Source organism: Ammospiza nelsoni, chromosome 4, assembly GCF_027579445.1.
Source record: "Ammospiza nelsoni isolate bAmmNel1 chromosome 4, bAmmNel1.pri, whole genome shotgun sequence".
Classification (NCBI taxonomy): domain Eukaryota; kingdom Metazoa; phylum Chordata; class Aves; order Passeriformes; family Passerellidae; genus Ammospiza; species Ammospiza nelsoni.
The window spans coordinates 60,832,858-60,859,002 of NC_080636.1; the positions used below are offsets into that span (position 1 = coordinate 60,832,858).

At 39.4% G+C, this 26,145-nt stretch overlaps 1 protein-coding gene across 2 annotated transcripts in view; it reads left to right on the forward strand.

Moving 5' to 3' along the window:
• The window catches only part of BMPR1B (bone morphogenetic protein receptor type 1B), a 241,410-nt gene that overhangs the window by 53,903 nt on the left and 161,362 nt on the right, over window positions 1–26,145 (forward strand). The window contains exons 2-3 of one of the 2 annotated variants that reach the window (XM_059470648.1): window positions 3,161–3,231; window positions 6,687–6,779. The gene's annotated coding sequence lies outside the window, so the exon portion shown is untranslated. The remainder of the gene's footprint in view (window positions 1–3,160; window positions 3,232–6,686; window positions 6,780–26,145) is intronic. The other variant, XM_059470647.1, reaches the window with a different exon arrangement.

Below are 26,145 nucleotides of genomic sequence, written 5' to 3' on the forward strand. Positions count from 1 at the left end.
GAGGGCTTAGAGTCTTTTATTAGTAGTTTCGCTGATGATACCAAATTGGGTATGAGTGTAGATCAACTAGAGGGGTGTAGGGCTCTGCAGAGAGACTTGGAACGGCTGGACAAATGGACAGAATCAAATGGGATGAACTTCAATAAGTCCAAGTGCCGAGTATTGCACTTCGGCCATAATAATCCCCTGTACCGATACAAGCTGGGGATGGAGTGGCTGGATAGTGCCCAGGTGGAAAGAGACCTGGGGGTGCTGGTTGACAGTCGATTGAATATGAGCCAGCAGTGTGCCCAGGTAGCCAAGAGGGCCAATGCCATCCTGGCCAGTATCAGAAATGGTATGGCCAGCAGGAACAGAGAGGTCATTCTTCCCCTGTACTCGGCACTGGTGAGGCCTCACTTGGAGTACTGTATCCAGTTCTGGGCCCCTCACTTTAAGAGGGACGTTGAGATGCTTGAGCGTGTCCAGAGGAGAGCAACGAAACTAATAAGGGGCTTGGAGCACAAGCCATATGAAGAGCGACTGAGGGAGCTGGGGTTGTTCAGCCTGGAGAAAAGGAGACTAAGGGGTGACCTCATCACTCTCTACAACTTCCTGAAGGGTGGCTGTAGTGAGCTGGGGGTCGGCCTCTTTCTCCGGGCGACAACGGATAGAACAAGAGGACACAGTCTCAAGTTGCGTCAAGCTAGATGTAAGTTAGAAGTAAGAAGGAAATACTTCACAGAAAGAGTGGTCAGAAACTGGAATCATTTACCCAGTGAGGTGGTAGAGGCATCATCCCTTGAAGAATTTAAAAAAAGACTGGATGTGGCACTTGCTGCCATGATCTAGCTGAACAGTTAGAACATCGGCTGGACTAGATGATCTTATAGGTCTCTTCCAGTCTTGAAAATTCTGTGATTCTGTGATTCTGTGATTATTGTCCCTTTGTGGGAGCTGAAGGTAAGAAGCTGTCGTTCTTTACTGCCAACCACCCTGTTTAAATTCCTTCAGAAAAAGATTGTGGAAATGTAACTGCTTGCATAAATTGTCAGCTCCAAATAAGGTCCCCACCCCTCTTTTAACTGTGTAGGAGGGCACAGCCAAACAAATTTGAATGAGTTCAGATTGGACATGGGGAAAAGGCTCCTCACTGTCAGGGTTGTCAGTCCCTGGCTGGATGCAGGGAGAATGCTGTGGCAGCTCCAGAGCTGTGTGAATGCTCTGAAGAAGCCAGGAGAGCTTGCCCAGGGAGGTTTGCTTACTTGGGAAAGTTTTTGATGCTTCTGAAGGTTGCTCTGTTAAATGTGTGCTGTTAAAATAATTTGGTGATGAAATACGGGTACACATTGGATTGAAAATAAATTGCTAAACCAAACCTTTTCTACTTGTAACTCTGTGTAAACACCAGACAAACCTCTAGGATGTGTAAACATAATTTAACAGAGTATTTCAGAACAGATATGACCTTATGCGCACAAATTAATGCATGTGAAAAAGCAGAATCCCTAATATTTGTGCCCTTTTGAAAACACTCAGCAATGCAAAGGAAGCTTTCAAAATCTTTCCAGTGAATTTTACTGTTTTAAAATATGTTGTATATTAGAGATGCATGTAAGTTTCCAAGATATCAAAGTTAGAGGTATTTTTGGGGTCACAGACTCACCATTAGCAACTGGTCTCTGTTAATTAGAAGCAAAAACAAATGATCACAACTACTTCAGTAGGATTTTTATGCATGACTGTTCACTGAATAAAAAAAAATTCACAGAGATTTTCTTTTATCCCAGGAAAAGGGAAATGATAATGTATACTGTGAAATAACAATGTCATTACGAGCTAGTTGCATATGTAAAATATAACATCTGATTAGTGACTCATAATTATCTGGTTATTTTCTTTGATAACAAACAACATTAATTTTTCCTTTCAAACATCAGGTTATTAAAACTGTAGAACGACAAACCTGCTGTAGGAACAAGGACAGCCACTTGAATTGGCCCATTATCAGCAAGTCAGTTGTATTTATGCCCTTGTAAAATTTCTAGGTGTTGTTGCACTGTGGAGGAAATGATAAATATTTGGCCACTGTTTGGAAGAGGAATGAGCTTGAACCATTATCTAACTCTTGAATTGGTGTTGATATATGTAAAGCTACTTCAGATAAGATAAGCAATGACATTTATGGTTGGATTTAATGATCTTAAAGGTCTTTTACTGACCTAAATGATTCTATGATTGTAAATTTTTTGGGAAGCTGTCTAAATGAATAATTTCTGCTCCACATTCTAGTGTAATAATTGAGTAGTTAATTGAATAGCAAATACAATGAGGCTCTGGTCCTCCTTTTCTCCTTCCCTCTCTACTCTTGTGCCTTTTGTTCAATATGTGAAATTTCTATTCCTTGCAACATAAACTTTAATATGCTTGTTCTCCAGCAGCTTTCATCATCATCCTTCTCTAGCTGTTCAATCTTCTTTTCTTCTGTTTCTAGCCTTTATGATTAATTTTCCAGCCTTGTCTTCAGTCCTCTGCAGCTGACTGAAGCTGCAATTGCTGAGGACTTCATTAAGGCTTTTATGGTTATACTGCAGAATAAATGAACCTCAGTTTCTCTACTGCTTATGAGACTCTTGCTCTTACCCTAAGACTTCTAGCTTCTGTTGCCATAAAAATCCCATCCTACTTCCATGGAAGGGCTTGAGTTTGTGCATTTGTTGCAACAAGGAGGAGTGTTGATCCTTATTTTAGAAAATATGTAAATTATTAGGGGATCCAGAATTATTTTTAGTCATGTGTATCATGTAATCTCATTCTTCTGGGTCCTCTGTGAAGAAGAAAAAGAAAACTGCAGTTGAAGATTGTGTAGTGGATTGAAATATTGCCATTTTATTTTGGAAGTGGACCTAATATATAAAAGTGTAATTTTCCTTATCAACCAGTATTGTTGAATATTCTGCCATCAGTGGGCTGCAGTTCATAAGAGCATTTGCATGTTATTTCTTAAAATAAAGTAGTAAATACATAACTGCTTATGTGCCATCAGTAGGTGTTTTTCCAGAAAGCATCATATTTTTGCCTGAGTATCACACAAGAATTGGAGGGTCTGTATTATTTTGTAATGATTTAAACCTTTTTTCAGAATATCACTAATCAGTAAAAAAATATTCTTTGCCTGCAGGGTGGAGTTCATTTCTTTTGTTCCTGAGAGCTGAATAGGAGAAAGGGACATTTCAGCTTTTCTTGATAAAGGTAAGACAGCATCTGCTGATAAGGATAAGACACTGTTCATTATTATGAGATCATAGAGAGTTTGTCGATGGAGGGTTTGTTTATTTTGGGCTATTTTTCTCAACTTTTGTGCTTTGTAGTAAGTGCAATGTGTGATAATGTAACTGGTATTGGGAATGGAATGTGGAACTCTACCAAAGGTATCAGTAAAGGCTCTGAAGATAAACAGGTACCTGTAGATCAGCATGACAAAGTGGAGAGCAATTTGTTCTGCTGCTGGTGCTTGTGATATTTTCCATGTGCCACTGAACTGGCCTGCCTAATTTCACTCCATCTTGCTTTCACAAACTCAGCAAGGGGTCTTAAAACCAGAAGAGGTTTCTCCATGCCACTTGTCAAAGGGATGTGTAGGCTTGCCTGCTGCTACCTTCACTGCTCTGTACTGTTGTGTGAGAGTGCAGAGGTTGATGTGAGGAGAAGGACCTTGAGGTCTATTTTGATTGAGATAACATCTTCAAAATTAAGCAGCAAATAATTATCGTGCCTGTCAGAAGTACAAGACAGAGAAGGGGATAAAACTCTGGAAGTCTTCTTAGGGACATGCCTAAGGGACAAACAAATCCTCAATGATTCATTCTTCATGTTGTGCTAAAAGGTCTGACTTCTTAGAGATTTGTGTGTTGAATTAAAGCCTGCAATAAACATTTAGAAGTAGAACCTACGTCTTAGTGTTGAACTCTTAATTACAGTTTTTGATGCAGAAATCTACTTAGGACTCTCTTTCCTTATTTCCATTTGGCAAATTTTGGAAAGTGGGGGTGGGTTTGATGTGAGAACTGCTAGTTGTGGGGTTGGTCTGGTTTAGCAGTGGCCATCTGTGTGACCTTCATGCAATGCAGGTAGAGAGCAGAGGTGTGGCTCAATTTCTGTTCCAAGGGGCTGGAATTCATACATGGTCATTTCTGATTTGTGCTGTGACAGAGGCTGCAGTCTCTCATTGAAGGTGGTAATGTGTTTTAACCAAGCCAATCACTGCCTAATCAGTGACTGCATCTGCAGATCCACTTTTGCCTTGTTCAGCAATGAATTTACCAGGATGGTAGAATGAAGACTCCAGTTGTATGTTGATGTTTAGGCTATCAGGAAGAGCACAGCATAAGTCTACTTCTTGAAAGTTGAATAGTTTGGAAAAAAGACAGCTTATGTTCTGTGATTTTCAAATTTACTCAGCATGTATAATCTCACAGGTTAAACTGTTGTTGGAAGAATTCTCAATCAATCATAAAGGGAGAAAAAATTTTCCTGCTGAAGTGATATTTTATTGATGGACTTGTAGACTCCTAGTAAGGAATGTGTAAAATTGCTAAAGATGCAGGGTGAAAAATTGCTATGTTAACATACATGAAATTGTATTAGTAATAATTTACTGATAAATTAATGTGGCCTGAGTTTAATCTTATTCTGGGAAAACCCATGTTCAAGGAAATGATAATTTACTGTGTTAGGATCCAATTGAATATGATTTCTTTTTTCTTTCTTTTTTCCCCCTTCTTTCCTACACTGGGGAACTCCTGTAAAGTAATAAAAAAATCTGAAAAAGAACATGAACTTAAATATTTATTAGTACCTACAGTGTTAACTTGCTAGTTAGAGTCATATACTTTTCTTCCCATCCTGGTGATAATCAGTTGCCTGCGTAAAGCACAGTTCTCTGGTGAACAGGGTACTCTTCTATTTTCTGAACCCCTTGAGCAGAAGTTATTGCATCTTAGAGGTTGATCCATGCTTCTTGTACATCCATTAAAAGTGCTCAGATACACAAATATATATATATGTGTGTGTGTATATTTATTTATATAGACATATCTTTATATATAGGTATACATAGGCTGGATTGAACTTGCTGTTTTCTTTCTCTATTTAGAAAGAAAATCAGTATATCTGCAGTCTCTGTGCTGCGTTCTCCCTGTGGCTGCACAAACAGAGCAGCAGCACTTTGCTTGCTTTTTGTTTCTTTGTGAGAGTGGAAGAGCTTGGAGTTCACACTTAAATTTACCAGGATCCAGCAGGATTTAAGGATTGCATTTAATGACAGAAATTCCCAAACATAATCAGTGGCAGATTCAGTTTCTGGCCGTGTGAAGTGCTGATTGTGTGTAGCTATGGGAGGAATCTGAGCTGTACAGGCAGGATCAGCTAACAGTGCCATGGAAAGTTAGTTGTAGTTGTTAAGTTGTGATGCTTCCCCATATCATAATTACTACTTCAGCTTAAATACTTCTGCAATGGCTGCAGGCTTCATGAAGGGAAAAAATGTTAGCTGTTCCCTGCTCCCACCTGAAGTCTGGTCCAGAATGCCCTTGATTATTAATTTAGCTTTATTTTCAGCATGATACACTTCTGTATTATACACAGATAGTCATGTCTGTAAATTGGGTGTGAGAGTAGGACAAATGCTTTAAAAGTCTGCTTAAAAACGTGCCAGCAGGCTGCCAGCTCAGGCTGGGAACACTCAGATGCTTGGGAATGGAAGGCCAGAAGCTGTCTTTCAGCTTTTCCTGCGTCTTCCCTCCCAGTTATGGTGAGCTGTGTAATTTTTTTCACCAGAACGTAGTTCAAGTTCAAGCCAACAATCCTCCCCACTTCTTCCTAATTCTTTCCTCCCTGAGCCGTAAATCAAAAACCCCTTGGGAGAGTGGCACTCTCCATACTTGTCTGGTTTATAATTGAACACATGCATGTTCTGGTCAGTCTTCTCCCTGAAGAGAGAGCAGTGTCAGAAAGCAAATGCTGTCCTCAGAAATAATATTTGCCTCAAAGGAGCTTGACCTGCTTTGTGATGTCTTTGGAAACAAAGTGCAGGAATAAGCACTATATTGTAAATGAAGCAGGGAAAATAGCATTGCTGTTTTCCTAAAATAAGAACAGAGCTTTAATACTCCTGAAATGTTTGGTTTGCTGGGGGAGCTTAACTTTCCAGGAAGTTGGATGTTGTCTTGACCTGTTTATTTTGGATATTTCCACTAATTGATTGTAACCTAATTATCCACATCCTAAGGCAGGCCTCTGAAACAGCCAGTAACTACAGTTGCAAAGATTTATTGTTATTCTTCCACTGAAGTTGGAGAATTGAGAGGTATTTATGTTTTCAGTGGTGTATAAAGCTGCAAGTGGAGTCACAGAGACTATGAAGTGTGTGATGTTTTGTGTCTGGGAACTATCTTTCAGGAAGTGTTCTCATGATTCAGTTTATAGGTGCATGTTATAATTTTGAACAAATATCAACAGGGCAAGGCTGATTTGCGTAGAAATTTATGCAAGGGGACATTTTGTTACCTTTCCTGTTTAATATTCTAAGAAAGCAGTCTATTCTAGACTACTGGTAGGCCATTTTCAGCTCAGGAAGGTGACTAAAACCTTAATGCTGGGGAATGCATCTCTTTCTCACATAGTGGCTCATTTTCTTTTGTTTCTAGAAGGTGATCAGTCCAAAAGAGGGAGGTTGGGGGAGGAGTGCATGATGCTCAACGGAGTGGAGCGAGTTACTCATTCTTCAGAATAGCCAGAAGGTAAACTCAAGTGCACTTGAAAACCATGCTGGTAAAATACCCCATGTGCAGTTCAGGCTGTTAAATACAATGTTTACTATTGACTTTTTTATTGGGTTAGAGAAAGAATCACCCCTTGAGAACGCACTGGGAAAAATGTGCCGTGCAGGATGTTAAAAAGTGGCAGTGTAGAGTGTAGTGCTTTGCACCCTGCCACAGCCACCTAAATGCGTGTGAGAATATGCACATATATGGATTTATTCAATAGACACATATACATATATAAATATTCTGTAAATAAATATATATGTATTCATATATAGGCATATATTGTGGAAGGCAGGAAGATGTGTAGGAAGCTTTATTTTTTTTCAGTAGAAGAGGAAAAAGGAGTGAAGGGGTTGATGGTATGATTTACCAGCTACACTGAAGTTTGGATCAGACTGGGAGTCATATTCTATTGAGATATATATTTATAATGCAGAGGGAGAAGAGGTAGAAAAAAACTACTCAAAAGTCTCCAACTTACAGTGCTTGAGAAATGGGAAAGAAGTCTGACACCACAGACTCTTCATGGATAACCTGCTGGTTAAAGTATTAGTTACGATGTGATTAAAAAAGACTTATTCAGGTATTTATGAAAAGATGAAAATAAGGTTAAACAGTGGTGGCAAGGCCAGGGTAACGTAACCTTTGCAGCCTCAAGGGATAAAAAGCAGGATGTAAACACAGAAACTAAACCCACCTTATCTTGGTACAGAAAGTACAATTTGCGTCTCCCTTGGCCTTGGATAAAAAAAAGGCAAACTGTGGGATGCCAAACAAGTTCTATCCACTGATAGTGAAAACAAACCTGTGGTATGAAATGAGATGAAAAATTTTCGTCACAAATGTTCATCTTGTCGATTCATGGAGCTGTAAATCCACTGTTGAAAATGTGTTGTGTGGCGAGTCCAGAGTAAAAGAGGAGGAAGCTGAATAAGATTTTAATTTTTCCAGAGTTGCCAGTAGCTGAATGAGACAATTTTAACTAAATCCTGGCATATTAGTATGAAAATACTGACTACATCAACCAGTGTTGTCTAGTAGAACAGCAGAAAGCACTTTGGAAATAAGTTGGTCATTGAAGTTCCCTGGAAGCTATTACCTGCTGCTGTGACTACCTAATGCACAAAAGTGTAATGTGTTGTCCCAGGACAGTACAACAGAGGCATTGTGATAATGTGATAATTTCTCTTCCTGGGAAAAACATAATTTGGATCACTGAAATCAGTGGGACAGAGGGAAACAGCTAAAATAGATCAGGTGTTGCTCCCCTGAATAGTTTTAATTGGACCTTAAGTACGTTCCTAGGTAATGTGGTTGGAGCTGTAGCACATCTGTCCATTGTGTTTGGGACACTGAGATATTGAGCAACCAAAGCTCTTCTATGTGTCATGGATGAACAACATATTGCAAACTACTGAAACCACACGTGGAGATAGTGCATTTTGAAAATCACAGCTCTGTGCCTGGAGTTGAATTACTTGTGTTATATACTGCACAACCTGTTGGCATGCTGGATTAATGTCTCTGGAGACCTACAAAAGGAATACTTACTTGGAGAATTAGAAGTCAAAACTAAAGGACTAAGCCTGCTGTAGAGATCAGACTGCTGCACTGAGAAAATCAAAGTCCACGTGTGTGATTTAAACCATGTTTGACATGCCAGGCTTTGGTTTCACCAGGAGACTTACTATGCTATTTGGCTATGTTTTCAAAACCCACAAGTGTAAATTAGAACGAGCTAATTTTATAATTATTCCCAAGAGACACACAAGTAATTTAGTCTCAAACATGTTTATTTTATAAAGACACAATCATTCAAAAAAGAAGTGCTGAGAAACCACAAGTGGTTTGAGCAATAGAGGCTTAGAGCCTTGGCAAACATGCACATGTTTAAAATGTGGTAGCATTTGTTTAAAAGCCATTGGGTGTTCTGTCTCTTTCTTTGCAGCTTTATGACTGTCCTTAAAAAGTAATACCAAAGAACTGGGGGTTGGAAGAGTTGTTTTGTTGATGGTATTAGTCATTAATTTAGTTTAAATTCCAGGAAAAACCTCAGTTGTTCAGCCTTGAGAAATGAAGAACACAATCATGCTTGTTTCATATGCTGCTAGAGGAAGGACTGATCCTGACACTGGATTGAGAACAGGATTTAAAACAATTTTTTTTAATCCTAAAACTCAATGGATTGTTCATTCTGAAGAGACAGGGATACCCCTTCAGTAGCTTGAAGAAGAAACTGCTCACAGGATATAAACATGCCATTGAGAAGGGACACCCTATACAAATATGTTAAAATCCAGATTGTAACATGAGCTTGTATACAAGTCCTTAAAAAGGAGGCTAGAAATGGTGACGTTCTGAGCAGTTAATGAGCAAGTTCACAAATGTCATGACTCTCACCAGGTCTCTGGAATTTATTTTTGGTACAACCCAGAAGGAAAAAAATATTTGACAATTAAAGAAGTGCCCCACAGTCTTTGGGCCTTACAAAATGCATGATATGATGTTATAATTTCTGTAAAATAGTGTGAATAATAACAATGCAATTTAGGGCTGGAAAACTGCTCTCAGGAACCCTGGACTTCCTGAGAGCGGACAGCTTTATTGCACTAAGCTCACAAAGACTAGTTAGTCTTTTTTGCTTCTTTGACTAGAAAGATGAAACAAACCCCTTTAGAATGGCTGTAATGTGCTACCAAAGGTCAGCTGTAGCCTGCTTTGCTTCTTTAAGGTGTTGTTTAAATAAATCTATATTTGCTTCTTTCTAAGCAGTACTTTGTATTCTGTTTTTGACACAAGAATCAACCTGGGGGTGGTGGGGAGATATTTATTTTATATAGAGCAGATTTAAAGCTTTTTCTGAACTTTTCTGTAAAATTCTCATATACAGCAGAGTAGCAGCTGGACTTTTTATATTTCCCATCCTAAATTGTTAGGACGACAAAACTAATCCTTCATCAGGCAATGTATCATATTTTAGGTTCAGATTGTCCTGCTTCTGCAAGAAGTTGTTCAGCTGCATCTGAAGCATAAATACTGCTGGAGTTAATACTTAAGTCTCTATTTCTGGATTTTCAAAAAGTCTTCAAAATTCGAGCACCAATTTTTCAATACAGGCAGTAGGACTTAGGACTATAAGTTCTCATTAGCTTTTAAAATTTCAAGGCCTGTGCAAAGTAGGATGGTATGGTTGGGAAGTCAAAGGAATCTGAATTACAAAAAGATTTTAGTAAATGGTTCTTTTAGATCTTTCTGGCAATTTCCATAAAATTTCTAATATAAATGAGATGTGAGTATTTTGTTAAGGAATAAGTACCTAGAATATTTATTTTAGTCCTTCAGTGTAGAGAAGTCACAGAGATTTAAGGAGTTTTTAGGCTTTATGGAATATCTTAAAATGCAGTTAGAACTTTTCATTGAATTCTAGTTAACTTTTTAACACCATGTGGTTATTGATTTTGTTAAATATACCAGACTCATAACTTCAGTGAAAAATCAGATTTTTAAGCTGAGTGAAGAAATATTGCCCTGAGATGTTAGTGGCTTGAGGAAAGGAATTGTTATGAGTAGTTTTGTCAGATTTCTGCATGAACTCACTTTGTGCATGCCTTCTGCAGTGTTTTAGTACTGGTAACCAGTTTTCCAGCACAGTCTAAAACTGTAATTCTAAGCCCTTCTCTGTGGTCAACATACAAGACATTGCTCTCACTGCTTTCTGCTCTAACAGGTATGCTTTCATATTGGCATTTCCCATCAGAAAATGTGTTTTTTCAATTACTGAGTGCAGGTTTCAGGATTTGCCTCCAAAGCTGGAAATCTTTGTGCAGCAAGGGGTTACCTGTGGTCTGTCCCCATTCATGTCCAGCCAAGGCCAGCAGAAAAGGCACCAGCTGATGGCAGTGGGTGGTTGAGCACCTCTGGTTGCGTTCTCCCCTAATATGTTACTGTGCAGTTTTTCTTTCTGTTTTCATAGCTGTATGCTAGAAATGTGTTTTTGGAGTTTTCATCATTAAAAAGTTTTGCCTTTCAGTTTTTACAGCAATAGGTAGGACACGCTGCTCTTCTGTGAAATTTTTAGTGTACTGTTTTGTAATTAATGTAATGTGTTAATGCACTGTTTTGACACTTACATCTGACAAAGATATTTCTTGATACTCAAACATCAAAATCCTCAAATGGCTTTGATTGACCAATCTTCAAATTGGTGTATGATTTCAAGTAGTTATGAAAGTTGAGTAAATGTTTGCTTCCTGTAATTTTTAATTACACGAATTTTCAATAATCTAATATTTTATTTACATATTGAATTGTCTGTATGTTATTTGCAGTGTGTGTTTTCCTACTTAATTTCAATTTCCTTTTTTTATGCCTCTAAGACATGTTGCACATTTTGAGGTTGTATGTTGGGCTTTTCTTTTGGGAATATCGAGAAACAAGAATGAATGTTCAATATGGTCTTTGTATCCCTTTGTTATGAAAAGCAGATGGAATGGGTGATTCCTACTTTTTTTTACTTTAATGGCTTTCAGCTGCATTGAGCTAGTTATGTTTGTTATAAATATCATTCACCAGAAGAAAGAAGCTAAGCAATTAATATTGCAAAGCTGCAACAACAGAAAGTGTCACTTTGAGAAAATAAGTTGAAAGAAGCCGATTTCACTCTCAAGGTTTCCACAGCAATGTTATTTTTGATTTTAAAGTATACATATCTAAAACACCAACAAACACATGAAACCTTTGAGTACTGTTATTCCACATACATCTCTGGCATTTATACCCATGTGAAGAATTGATCTGAACTCTTGTGCTGCAAAGGAAAAGAAAGGACCTTAGCAAATGTGGTACTGTGTGGAAAGAGCCTCAGGGCAGCAAGCAGACATTCCTTTTTTTTTGTTTCATATAGATGTGAATTGTGAGACTTCTACTTTCCTTTTTTGCACCCTTCCATGCCTTTAAAATGTTTTCACATATGTAAATATTGTAATTGCAGCTTTGCATATGAAGACCACCTAGAGAACTCCTTTTATGAGGATCACAGTATTGACTTGAAAAAAAGAAATTTTTTGATGCCTGAAAGCAAAATAAGTAAATAAAAACATCAGGTAGACCTTTGACATTTTCTAACTCTGGGCATATAAAAATATATATACATGCACACTCACTGTGGCAATTTTTGAAAGAATGCAAAAAAACCTAAACAAAAAGCAGTGGGAGATATGAAGATTTAGGAAATTTTTTGCATAACTCCACAAATTATGAAATTACATTTTGGTTTTAAATGAAGTTTAAAAAATCCTCTGACATTCAGAAAGTTTAAATTAAGGCATTTTTTTTTCCTAGTTGCATTTAAATATATTTATATATTCTAAAGTTCAGCAGTGCATACCGAATTCACAGTAAAGGCCCTCCATCTGAATGTGCACTCTAAGAACTTTATACCCAGTTTTCCTCCATTAGTGTACGTGTAGTTAAAAGCTGCAATTAAAATGTCATCTGAGATAGGTGAGCAGTGAATTTGTTTGAGACTGATCTGAGTCCAAAAGATTAAAAAAAAGGATCCTTCAATACTTCAAACATGATGCCTACTTCTCTTTGGCTGCCAAAATTACCCTTGAAGACCTCATTTAAAATTATAGAGATTTACAGCACTTATGTGCATAGTCAACGAAGGGAAATGAAAATGTAATTGCAAGCAGTCATCACCAGCTCAGTCTTTCAGTTTGGTTCAGTTAAAAAAAAACGGTTTATTATGAAGTGACATGGTAAAGTTGGCAGGATTTTGTCAGTCTAAGCTAGTTGAATCAGCTACAGGTAAGAGATAAAAGGCCCAATCTATACCCCAGTGAAGTGAATTGAAAGCTTCCCAACAGATCTAAGACTTTAAAATTTGCCAAAAGATTTTGATTGTGTGTGGTAAAGGTTTTTTTTTTTTTTTTTTTAATTTCATAGTGATTAGAAACATTGTTCATTTACATACATTTAAATAAGAAAAAATATGCTGCGGAAGTCACTGTGTTGATCCCAGCTATTGGTGCCTGAGGCCTGGGTGTTCTGGAGAGTCCAAAGTGCCTGTTACCTTGTGAGGCTGTGCACATCAATACTTGTCACTGCATCTGTGCCCTGCAGCCCAGCCAAGCCCTGTGCATTTGAACCAGGTCAGATGTGAGAACTTGCTCATGTATTTGTCAGCCCGGCAGAGCACACAATGATGTATTTATAGCTGCCTTCTACCAGCTGCAGGAAGAAGGATGATACCTGATCTGCCATAAAATCTACCAAGATAAAATTACTTAAAAAAAAAAAAAAAAGAATTAAAATTTATCTATGTCAGCAGAATAGTTTGATACCTGTTAATGATTTGCCTTTTTTTTTGCTATGAGCTTTCACTGCTTTCTGAGCTACTGAGCATCCACAAGCTGCAGTTACCATCCCATTGAACCACATGTTGCAATTATTAATACTGCATATTAATAATTAATTGTTATTAAATATTTGAACTATACTGGAGTAAACTGGGCTATTTTCTGGAAGCTAGTATTTTCCAGGGTATAATTTGTGGAGATGTTTTTTTCCCCTTCTACTGAGGGAGAATTTTCCATGACAGGATGTTTTCTCCTCTCCCTTCCCCCAGTCTGCCCTCCCACACAAAATTGTGGTTTTCTGTGCCATGACGTAAACATTTTTCATAAACAGGATTCACACTATTAAGATAAAATTATGCAAGAGGAATTTATTCAGGCATGATACTTCTCCTCTTTATCAGCACAACTGGTGCTATGGTCAACCTGGCTCAGGAATATGAGCAAGGGAAATGAGAGAAATGCCGTAAAACTTGCAGTTGGACTGGGAGTCATGGCCTTGTTGGAGTAAATGCTTGTGGAACTGCACCATCAAAGCAGATGATAGTGCACTAGTGTTTCACATGGGGAATTCTTATCAACAAAGGGTCAAGACTTGTGCCCTTTGAGATATTTGTTAATATTTCCAAAGTTTGGTCAACATCTGGGCTTTTGGTACACAGAATTGTTAAAAGTTTGTTAAAGAGGAATGCAGGGTAATAAAAATACACAGTTCAGTCCTAAGAAATGGGACGATCACCTGGGAAATGTGTTGGAAAAGGTAATTTAGGGGAGGAAAAAAAAATGTGAGAGGAGGTTGTTTCAGTTGCAAGTGCATGTGCACACATGCTGCTCTTCCATGTATAATCACATTACAGTCCAGGATACAGGGAATAGAAAAGCCTATGCAGACTTCTGTAAGTGATCCCTGCAACACGAGATGTGGGATGTGAAGAGCTCTGGTGAATGCCAGTCGGGTTTTCCTAGGTTAAAGAAGAAACTACATTTTCACTTCTTGATTTTATAACACACTATCTATACTGTTTATGTCAATAAATGCACTGAAAATAATCTGTCAGGAGCTGACATTTGCATTTAGCTGGTGAAGTGTCAGGAATTTCAGAGTACCATCTTGCTTTGCCTCTCAACTTTCAGCTCTGACTCAGGTAATGCATTGCTTACATGTAACGATTTGGCAGCACCCAACATCCACTGGTGACAATTTTCATCAAAGAAATGCAGGGCAAGTGTGCAGATTTAAAAGGATTCATAGAGCACATTTGCGTTGGTGGGACCTTTTCAATCACATAGTAATTGCCCAAGAAGGGTTTGGCACAACTGCTTCCTTGCAGTTTTACTGACTGCTGACCATGGGCAGGAGTCAGATTACTGGAGAGGTTCATGCAGAGACTGTATGGCCACAAGTAGGCAATATCGGTGCTCAGGCAGCAGAATTTGATGAATAAGATAAACCCCATATAAACTAACAAGCATATCCCTTGGCTGTATGAAAGAAGATGACGGTGTTAAGGTCACGTTAAAGCCCTGAATTGTTTAGGAAAGCTTATATCTCCCAGCTGGGAAACATCACACAGACAGTTCAGAATACACCAAAGTTTTGGCTTAACAGAAACACAGAAAGTCAACTTAGGTAATTTTATCTATTGTGTTCCCTTGGGCCAGGCCTTTGGAAAGGAGAGTAAAATCTCTCATTAGTCATTGTTTCCTCTTGTAAGCTATTAATTTATTATGCTCTTTTATGTCTGCATGCATTTTTGTAAATAGTGCTTAGATTAAAGTTAAGTGTATGTATTTGTAAAAACAGAAGGATTGGACTTTCTTTTGCCTCTGAGTAGAGCTGGTACCTTTTGTACTCACGTTAAACATCTACACTTCTCTGCTGTCTGTGAAAGGTTTGGTAAACTTAGAAGCAAGACTAATGGTTGGTGAGAGGAGCACGTTGCAGAAACTCTGATTCCAGCTCTTCTCACTTTTATTAACAAAGGAACAGCCAATGTGTGCTGGATAACTTTAGGGACTTAGTAAAACTTCACATGTGCAACTACACACTTCTGTACTTGCAAAGGGCTTTTGGGGATGCCTAAGTGCTCCTCTGTCCCAGGGCTGTGCGTACATAGTCGTGAAATGGTCATGGGAGGGCTTTGTAAAAACTCCTGAAGGATCTTTCAAGGTAAAGTGTAAATTTAGCATAGTTTTTTATTAAATAATGTTTCAGCTATTCCAGCTTTTGATCCTGTTACAGCAGTGCCATGTGTTGAGGTAAACAGGAACCTTGGAAACACGGTGTGATGCTGCATGATCAGCTGCTCCAAAACCTGTGAATGAAACTGTGCCCTCGTTGGAGGGAGTGCAGCTGGGACGCACACACAGGCACTGCTTGAGCAGGAGGTGGGTTCAGCTCTTATAAGTGACATTAAGCACAAGCTACATGACTATAGAAGTCTCAGGCAAGTTTGACTTGTCTTTGGATGAGTCGAATGCATTCTGAGGTTGATGCAGTTTGATGATGAGTATTTTCTGACTTCATTATGCCATGGGCAGATACTGTCCTGGTTTTAGAGTACTGGATGCAGTAAAAGATGAATTAAAAAGAATTGTGAGGATATCTCACTGTGAATTCTGGTATTCAGCAGCTCCAAGCAAGCAAGGGAATGACATAAAATTAGGATGCATGTTTAGTTTAGTGTTTTGGCAAGCTAAAGGGTGGGTTAACAAGGAAAAGATAGGATTAGATAAACTCCTGGTATAATTTTTCTTTTAATTTCTCATTAGTTTTTGCCATTGGGTGTAGTTAGCTGTGGCATGCCTTTATGCTTTGTGTTAAAAGGGGGTGTTGTAATTTGTATTCAGGCTTTGGAGTGAACAGATTTCTGGCAGAGGGAGGGTTCTCTGGAGAGAATGGATCCTGAAAGGAGGGACCTCAGGAGAAATCAGACCTGCAGAAAACCTGTCCTGTTACTACAACGTGACCTTTTCCATGCTGTATCTTGGTTCCTGGCTGTAACCCTTGAGATGCAGCTCTTTTCTGAGTTTACTTTATGCCCTTTTAATGTCATTTTGTCCATCTTTTGCCTGTCAGAAGTGTACAATAGAGTATTTGCAGCTTAGCAGTGTCCCACTTATTCCTGTGGCAGTTCCTTAAGAAAGTACAAGAATTGCTGAGAAAGGAATGAAGCTTTGTGAATGTGTCCCTGAAGATGAAAGGAGGGTGGTAACACAGGCAAGGGTGATTTGGCACTGCTGGAAGTTGTTGTATGGGTTACCCGAGTCAAACTATGTACTGGTGTAACAATTTGCATGCCCTTCTATGAAAGATGAGATAATTCTGAGTTAACAAAAGTTCTTCACCCTTTCTTAGATAAAATAAAAGCCTATTTCAGGCCTACTTATAACATTGCTACTAAGCATGATGGAGCCTCTTTATCCAGAGCTCTGCTTTCTTTTGAGTGGGTTTTTGGGGAAATGGGTTAGCCAGTATTGCCAGCAAGGCTGTTCTGCAGCGCAGTGAAGAGAGGAATCCAGTCTGTGTGTGATGGAGAGAACTCCATCATACACAAAACATGCCACTCCTACCCTCTGTGGCATGCATGCTTCCATGGTGTCTCTCCCAGCTCCTTCTTTGTCATTGGAGCTGGTTGAATGTTGGAAATGGGAGGGTTTTTCATTTGCATTGTTCACGAACAGATGGCCCAGTTGCCAGTGGTTGCTCTTGCTGCTGTTCTGTTCTTCTCAGGTGCCTCTTGGAGAGTGTTCCCAGCTGAGAGCCAGCCTCATGTGCTGCTGTGCTGGGAGGGTAATGCTCCAAAGCTGGAGAAACCTGAGAAGGAGACACAGCCTTCCTGAAAGTAATAGATGGTTACTGTTTCAAATATAGGCAATGAAAAAAAAAAAAAAAAGAAAAAGGATTCCTATCTACCATGCAGCCTGGGGAGGGAAGGCAGGGTTTTCCTGAGGGGGGAAGGTGTGTGTCTGTGTTGTCTGAAGGGAAAAGAGGTGAAAAGAGAGATGAAAAAGAGAAAAATGGTTTGGAGCTTTTTCATATCCTACTTAATCACAGTCATATGTCAGGCTGTTGGAGAGGAGGAGGGAGGGGATGGCTTGATGAAAAGTGTAGCGTGCTGGAATTCTGCGAGTGAGTTGTGTGGTGAGTCCTGTGGCTCACTGCTGCCCTGATGAATAGAGCCTTTCCAGAGCTGCCAAGCCCGAAGCAAATGTGGTCAGGGATTTATTATGAAATGTACCAAACCTTGGCATGGGGCTAATTGCATATAACAAGAAGCGTGCTGGAAACTCAGACCTGAAAGGTGACAAATGCAGAAAGTATTCTATATCTGACGCTGCTGAAAGAGGTTTTGTGCAGGGGAATGTCTGTATGTCTGTGCTTTTTGCTAATGAGCTCCCAAACATAGCTGCATGTTTTCATGTTATTGGTTTGGTTAACATAGATGTAGCTTTCTTGTTTTGGTTATTTCTTTCACAGCCAACAAAGAAGGAGTAATTGCTATGTGGCTGTAATAGCTGGAGTTCTCAAAGGAAGTGTGTGCGTGCTGGCTACAAATTATCATTTGAAAGAATAGAGTGGAAAGGTATGAGCTTGGATACTAACAAAATACTGGAGCTGAGAGTTTGAAACTTGCATGTCAAAGTTACAAGAGACAGCAAAAATTAAACTGTAGGCCTTGAAGAGAATGCTCTGTTCAGTATTCTCACTGGTTGAGTAACAAATTTGTACAGCAAGACTGGAGTTTCTTTAAGTCTGAAAGTTTCTTAGAGCTGCTAAATCTGTGTCCTTGTATGTGTAATGCTCACTATCATATTATACAGCATAGACCTGCAGCACAGTGACATTTAATCCAGTGAAAAGCTTCCTGCCTCCTTTCAGTGCTTCTTCCTGCTCTTACAAGTATATCCATAGCTGCGTTTTGAAATCTTTAACGTCAGGCGTAGTTAACCTTTTTCTGTTTGAGACAGAAAAGCAGAGACTACTGCTTCTGTCTTTGAAAGCCATCAAACTGTCCAAATGAGTATCACTAAAAATCAGAAGTCCTTCAAGGAATGGCAGGAAAAGAAAAACTGATGGAAAAAACCCACAAGCAATCAAGAGAACCACAAACAAAACCCCCGTGGGATGGATTCAGGACTTGATTGATTTGATGTTAATTGATCTAGAAGCTAATCAGTAGTGAAACATGCAAGAAATAGAAACAAAGGCTACAATATTTTATGCTAATATTCTCTTTTGTGAAATTGTAAAGTTTGTTGACAATTTTTTTTTTTTAAGGAGAACAGCTTTTGCGTTATGTTTTGGCCAAAAAGCATAAATCCATTATGTTGCTTTTCCTCACAGGACATCTGCTTCTCAACATTTTTAAGACTTCCTCATCTAATTACAGAGGCTGAAAAAAACATACTAGCTCACTTGATTTTCTCCCTGGTGGTGCCAGATTTGCTTTACAGTGAGGTATGAGGGAGAGGCAGACATGCAAATTACAAGATCCCTTGGATAGCTTCTTGAAGGCTTGCTCAGCCTTCATCTCACTTTCCTGTTATGCTGATGGTCAGGAAATGAGGGATTTACAAATGATGCAGAAAAAATCTCAAGCAAACAGAAAGTAAGCACTCTGCACACATTTGCTCTTGTTCCAACCAAAGCTTTTATATGGAGTGGGCAGTCTAAGGCACTTGGTTCAGTGATTGTGTTAGCCCGTAGTAACTTACCATGCAAATACTAATACAGGCCAGCTAGGGTGTGCAGAACTAAATGTTATAAAACCGTCCCAGTGTAGAGCCTTTATTTGAGTAGGGTAAGATATAAGACCTACCAAAGATATAAGACCTTTTTAGTATTTAAAACTTCTGCAGTAGGCATCTATCCTGTAACTTTGGTAGATTTATTCCTTTCAAGAACTTTTCTTGCTGGCTTTAGCAGCATCCCAGAAATGCCATTTTCACGCAGCTCTTCTTGAACCATTTCCTCAATCTATGAAGCCCAAATAAGACTTGTTCTCTTTGGCATAGAATATACGCATGTTAAATTTAACTTAATTTTCCACAATAAATATCCAAGATTTTTACAGAAAGCTAGAAAAAGTTTTGATATCAAAATGTTGGTGTAAATTTGTGAAGATGTTACCAGTTAGATTTGAAAAAAAGAAAAAGTTGTATTTGAAAGATATTAAGTAAAACAAAAGGAAGGAAAAGGACCACAAAGTCAGAGAATATATACTTCTAGAGGGCTTCATCTTCTAGAGCAGAAGCTGTTGATGACTACTCTCATACTTCATCTGTGCAAGTCACAGCAGCTTTTGTACCCATTACACCTTCTGTCCATTAATAGCCTGATCATCCTCCTGCTGAAGCTTAGCAGGAAATTGCGCTGGATTCCAGCAGAGCTGAAGTGTGCTGTAAATGAGAGATGGTGATGAAGGAACAAAAACAAATGTGATGATGAGTCATCTTTATTTGCAGAGGCATAATGGTTGCACATCAGATCATACGTTCTTCTGATCTCTAAAGTGTTCCTTCTATGCTGCCTTTCTAGCAGTTGTTAAGAACAGACATGAGGGGATGCTAAGTCTTTCAGTCCCTCACCTGCTTTCCCCAGAAGAACAGTGGAAATGGGATATCCAGTGGGGTATTAATTGATTCTTGGAATCAGCTTTTTAACTAAGTGGTAGCCAAGTTCACTCCTCTCTTTCCCTTGCCTTAGCACAGATTTGCACTTAAGAAGGACTCATAAAAGCTGAGGCTTTTACTCTGAGGACATTCTCTAATTCTGGAAACTTCTGCTGGGGAAATTATTTTCCTCCTCAGTTCTTGAACCTAATAAGCACTAAAAGAAGAAGCAGATAAAAGTAATGCTGTGATCCAAGCCAAAAATAATAGAGAGCAAATGTGTTGTCATAGATGAACTATATCAGAAGAGTAGTTAATAAGTTTATAACTTACAGGGAGCATAAAATGTGTGAGATTCTTTTTACATTTCATCCAACAACCTTCCAACAATGCCATGTGACAAATTAGTGCCTATCAGATAAGATGACTATAAAGACTGTAGTAAAGGTATAATAGGTGTGTGGAGTAGATGACTGTTGTGTTTGTGCATGAGGCAAAATTAGGGCATTCTTTATGTCCTAGCACAAGCTCTGTTCCCTCAATTAGGCTAGAATGTTTACAGCCCTTTCTGGGATGATACTGTTGCTGCAAGGTCATGGACAATACCAAATATGTATGTGACAGTTTGCATCAAAACCAGATAAACTGCCTGTGAGCCAAAATTTTTACCAAGGACAGATTAGAAGGAAAGTGTAGGTGACTTAACAGGCAGTTTCCTATTCCAAATTCTGCAATTTTGCAAATATAGCTATTATTGCTTCATAGCTTAATAATCTTAAACATTAATTTCAGATGAAAAGTTAATAGCTTTTAAATTAAGCAACACAAGATTGTTTCTTGGCACTGTGTTAATGCACTACAAGCATAAAAATAAACCTACTGTGAAGTTTAAAGCCCTGGAAAGGTGATTTCTGTTACCAATACCTCCTAAAGCCATGTTTTCATCTAAAAGCAAATTACCAATGTCTTCTGTGTGAATATTTAATATATTCAGTAATAGACTATACATGGGGCCATGGCTAGAGTAGGTCCATAGGCTGGGTTTGGACAGTGGTCAGGAATTGTTTATGTCTGCAGTATCTACCTGTAAAATGTGATGCTCATGAGAAATGTTCTGCCTGTGCAGCTGGATCCCAGGCTTCCAGTGAGTTTGACATGAGCTGCTGAGGGACAAGAGGGAGCCAGCTTTCTAAGTGCTGCTGGAGAAAGTTTAATAAAAATAGCCTTATGGATTTAATCTTATTCAAATCTGCGGATGGGAAAAAAAGTCTTAAACAAATAAGTGAACAAACCAAAAATCACAAAATCACAATGCTAAACCTCACATGATTGCTATTCTAGGACATGAAAGCAGTGCACTTGTTTTCTGAAGTCCGGGTTAGAAAATCAGGTGTTTATTTTTATGAGTTTAAACTACTTTCAAGTGCATTATCCTAATGATAGCAATTAATAATTTTTATCATTAATAATGTACTTTAATAATGCATAAAATAGACAAAACCAAGCTGAAACATGAAGTTTTCCTTTGCTTCTCCCAGATGTGGAGGTGCTGTGCAGTTGTCACCTGAGGGGTCAAGGGCCACATGCAGTGTCCTTAAGACACATAGTAAAATTCCCTTGGGCTTCAGTGAGGCACACAAACAGCGCTTAAAACATCTGAATCACGTGGCTTATTATTCAACATGTTGTCATGTGCACTTAGAAGTTTAAAGCACATTGTTTAAGGGCTACTTGAAATGGATTCCTCACTCTGTGTGGCACATGCTGAGTGATGAGCAGAAGCCACACCAGACCTGGTCAGCAGCTGAAGTCTTTATTATGTTGATTAAATCTGCACTTCTAGCTCTCCTGGCTTAATAAGCAGAGTTGTGGCAGGGTACAGGAACACAGGGATTGCTTTGCTTTTTCTTGTTGCTGATCATTTTTGCTGATGCACTGTCTGGGGCAGCTGCCCAAGGACGTCCTTGCTGTGCTGTTTGGGATTCCTTACAACACAAAGCGAAACTGTGGGCTCTGCCCTGAAGAGCTCCTAGGAATCACACTTCTTTGCTCTCTCTCTTTGCAGGGCTGTGAGTGATGTGCAAGCATGCAGGTGACCTCAGACTGCCAGGCTGTAGTTCCCTCTGCTTTGTGAGGAAAAGCTGGGTGAAGTTCAATGACCTGTGTTGGACTCAGTCAGATAAATACTGGCTAATTCACTACAAACATGACTCAAGCTAAGAAGCCTAGATGTCAAGTGATGATGCTGTAGCAAAAACTGCCATGGCAGCAGAGTTGAATTTAGCTGCAATTAACCATTTCTGCCTTCCTTCTCCAGCTAGGATAAACAGTTAGGGCTTGAAGCGTGTGGCCATGGCGATTTACAGCCAGATGTTTAACCACTGCTGCTGAGGAGAATGGCAGGTTGTTAGCTTGGGGGAGGCTGCAGAGGGACACACGAGGGTGGGAAGGAGGCCAGGGGTTAGAAATAACCTGCTGGTGGGGATCATTAGAGCCTTTATGTAAACATGGCAGGAATGAAAACAAGGTGGGTTGTTTTTTTTTTTCCTTTGGAGACCTGTATAGCATCCAAGCACAACATTGCAGGCTGAGCTGCACGCTCCCTTTCAGAAAGGCACCACAGTGCAGGAGATTGGGTCCACAAGGCTGATTCAGTGCTGGCTTTGTGCACAGCAGCCCCTCTCTACATCTGTTGTATTTTTGCAGTGGGGCTATAAAGTGTGGCCAAAACAAAAAAAGGATAGTGTTCATCAAGGGACAAAATACCTGGTATGACAGCAGTGAACTAGAGTGACTATATTTATTTTTAATGGAAATGATAGGGCCCTACGTGTACTAGAAAGTAATAATAAACACACTTAAGATCTTCTGTGCTTTTTGATTTCTAGAAAAAAAATCCTCTTAAAATAGAACCATCCTCTCTTCTTAATCTGAAAAGAAATTTAAATCAATCAGCCTGCTTTTGTTTTAGTAAGAGTCATATTGACTCATCTCCATATTGAGTAGGAGTTTGCATGCTTATATGTCTTGTATAGAAAACTACATAGCAGCATGTAATTTTAAAAAATTTGAAGTTCTCTGACTTACACAGTTCTTGCATGAAGTATAAATGTAGTGATAGACTTTTTTTGTTTGAGGATTTTCATTTCATCTTCATGGGCCAGCACCTTCATGAATGTGTGCCACATGTAGGAGACTTGTTGCAGCAGTGCTGTCTGGTGCCAGCACACACTGGTTACCAGGAAACCCTGCCCAGAAAGGCAGAAACTCCTGCAATTCACTCTGTACATCACAACACTCCATTCATCTCTGTACAAGATGTCAAGTCCCAGCACAGGGCAGGGTCAGACTGTGCAGTCCTTTTACCACTTGTTGTGCCATGTTATTAAAGGCCATGGCAGTCCTGGTCAGAGATTGTCTCTGCCTCTCACTTATTCTGTTCTGGCTTGGGTGAGGCTGCTGGTGGCCCTGGTACACAGCTTTTTAAGATGTTCATGTCCATGCATCTTGCACTGATCCTACCAGTGTTTCAGATGGAAGTGACTCCTCATACAAGTGCTCCACTGACCTGGGAAGACTCAGGGCAAGTTAGAGATCTACACACAAGGACTAACTTACAGATCAGCCCTCATTTCATTGTCTTCATCTTTATGTGGGTTTTTTTTCTCTTTTTCCTTTTTCTTTTTGGTGGGCAGGTAAAGAAGAAAGAGCAGAGCTTTCAGCAGCCTGAGAATCAGTCCTTTCAGAGATAGTGGGGCAGGGGAGGGATGCTACTTTTTGCTTTGCCTCACAAAGTGGAAGCCCAGAGGTTTAAACACAGTGGGCTTTGGCCAGTTCCCTCACCAGCAGTATAACCTGAGGGGCACCTGGCATGGTACACCTGCTGCTCATCCAGGAGACACTGGAGGGCTTCTCCCCAGTGCAGAGCTGGGAAGTAAAGCAGCTTTCAAATCAGGGAAATGTGTTTTTAAAGAAGAACAAAGCTCAAAAGGGTGAGGGGCCTTTGGTTTGAGCATTGTGATTGCTTAGGGTGGGGGTAGATAGGGAGTGAAGACCACAGTGGTGGCCCATGCAGGAGAAATTAAAAGGGAAACCTTAATAAAGAGCCTGAATGGGGATATTCTAAGGGACCAAGGCTCCTTGTGGTTTTGCCTGTGTATGCAGCTGAATTCTCAAGGAAGCTTCCTGAAGCATCTGCTCTAATACCTGTTGTAATGTTGCAACAAGCAGAATAAGCTTTAGTAGGTTTTACAGAACGTTGAAAGGTTAGGGAAAAAAGAAGAAAATCTTCTGTTTTTCCCCACCAGTGAATCTAAGCAAATTACAATGATCAGTGTCAATTAGAAACAGATCTTATTCCATTTAGTGTTTAAATACTGAATGGAGAGTATCACACAGAATTGTGATGTACTAAGCGTGTACAGAAATTACTTGGGAAATGAGATGTGATGTACAACCTGTATTTCAGAATACATGGGTTCACAAAATGCCACTGGTGACACTGCTTTACACTTGAACAACTTTGCTGAGGATTAAGAAAGACTGACCAGTTGAAAAAGTTAGAACCCCCCATTTTTGGTTACTGTCTTTTCTAAGCAGTTATTACCGTATTGGTTTTGCTCATGTTTGAATTTAACAAAATTTCAGCTGCCATAACCACACTAGGTCAGTAGCCAGTTTCTCAGGACTGCTGCTATTGGCATGTGCTCTTGAAAGCTTACTAAGAGAGAAGAGAGCTTGATGCAATTATTACATTTAATGAACAAAATCTTTCTGGGATTTTGTGCAAACAGTAGATTGTTGAGAACTACATGAAATCTGTGAGAGATGTGAGAAACAGGTCGTATGGCCCAAAATCAGAGCCACTCTTACAGAATTAGTTTGCTTTTCCTCCAGAGATTAACACTTAGAAAATCTGGGCTAGATTTCAAGAAAAGTGAACTCTAACCTGTGCATTTTCCCTTCACTTGTTTTTCTTAACCTGAAAACAGCTTTAAGAGTGTTTGCAATAAAATGCCAGGAAAAATAAAACTAAATTAAATAATCTATTTCCAAGCTTTGAGAACTACTCTCTTCAGTTTGTAATGAAAGCTAAAAATACCTCCTACACTCAACAGGCATTTGAAGGCTTGCTCAAGCTGAGCTTGTTCCCTATCAGATGTGCCCAGGTATTTTTTGTTTCAGGTGCATGCCCCTGAGAGCTGCCCTTGCCCTCCCCAGTGAGTCTGTGCATGTGTAGCACTTGTGGAACCTGCTCCTGGGTTAGCAAATATTTTTGTTTGCTGTATAGGACAGGAGAGGTCCAGTCTTCTACTCTTCTCTCCTTCCATCTCCATGCAGGAAGAAGAACTTGGTCCCAGTGCAAGCGTGACTCATATTTACCACTCAAAGAGGGTTATTTTTTTTTCTTAGGTATGGAACATAAAACTTAGAGCACAAAGAATGTCACAGTAATAGCTACATGAACAGAAAGTAAGGAAAGCCTCAGGAAGAGTTCCTTGAGATGGTGCATTGTCAAGATTTGGGTGTATTTGGACTCTTGTTGAGCTGAAGGCTAATGCTGTGATACCTTGTAATGAGCTATGTGTGTGCATTTTAGTATGGTTATTGTTGGTTTATGCTTTGAAAGCCACACAAACCATTCCTAGGCCTGAGGTCACAATAGGCTGGACCAGAAGTCAACCTCGGGTCCAGAAACCTCCAGGCTTGGACGCCCAGGTGGTCAGGGGCTTTACGTGTATTCCAGCACACTTTTACTGCAGCTTTGAAGCAATTTTTGGTAGTTTTTTTGGTAAAAGTAGCAGCACAGTAATTTAAAAGCTGTCAGTTGGCCATACATTTTTAACAGGTGTTCTTGGTTCCCCATCCTTCTGTCTCTTGACTGTTGTTGAGGCAGTGCATACAATTTGTATCTGTGTTTTGAGATGCTGAACGTGCTGAGAAAAGACATGTATCTTAGCAAACTGCTGCTGTCCAAGGGCTAGGAAATACAGTAAACACACACGCACAGGTTTTTAAATGGCTCACTTTAATTGTTCCTTGTGAAGAAATTCCTGTGGCTCTAAAGCTTTACAGCTTCCTGTTAATTTGTGTTGTCTTCTCTTGTCAATGCCAAGACTGATTTTTGTTTAAAGTGTGATTTTGTTCTTTAATCAGCCTCAAGTGTTTGTTTATTTTTCTATAGTACACTGTCTTCTAGTGCCTAAGAACTTGGAAATGAAACAGTGTAGAAGATCATTGTCTAAGCTACAGTAAGGTTCATTTTTCTGCTTTTTATTACCCTCACTGAGAGGATTCTGATTCTGGCATCCTGGACATACTGGATGGAATTGTGTCATCGAATTGTGAGCAACTGAAAAAAAGTT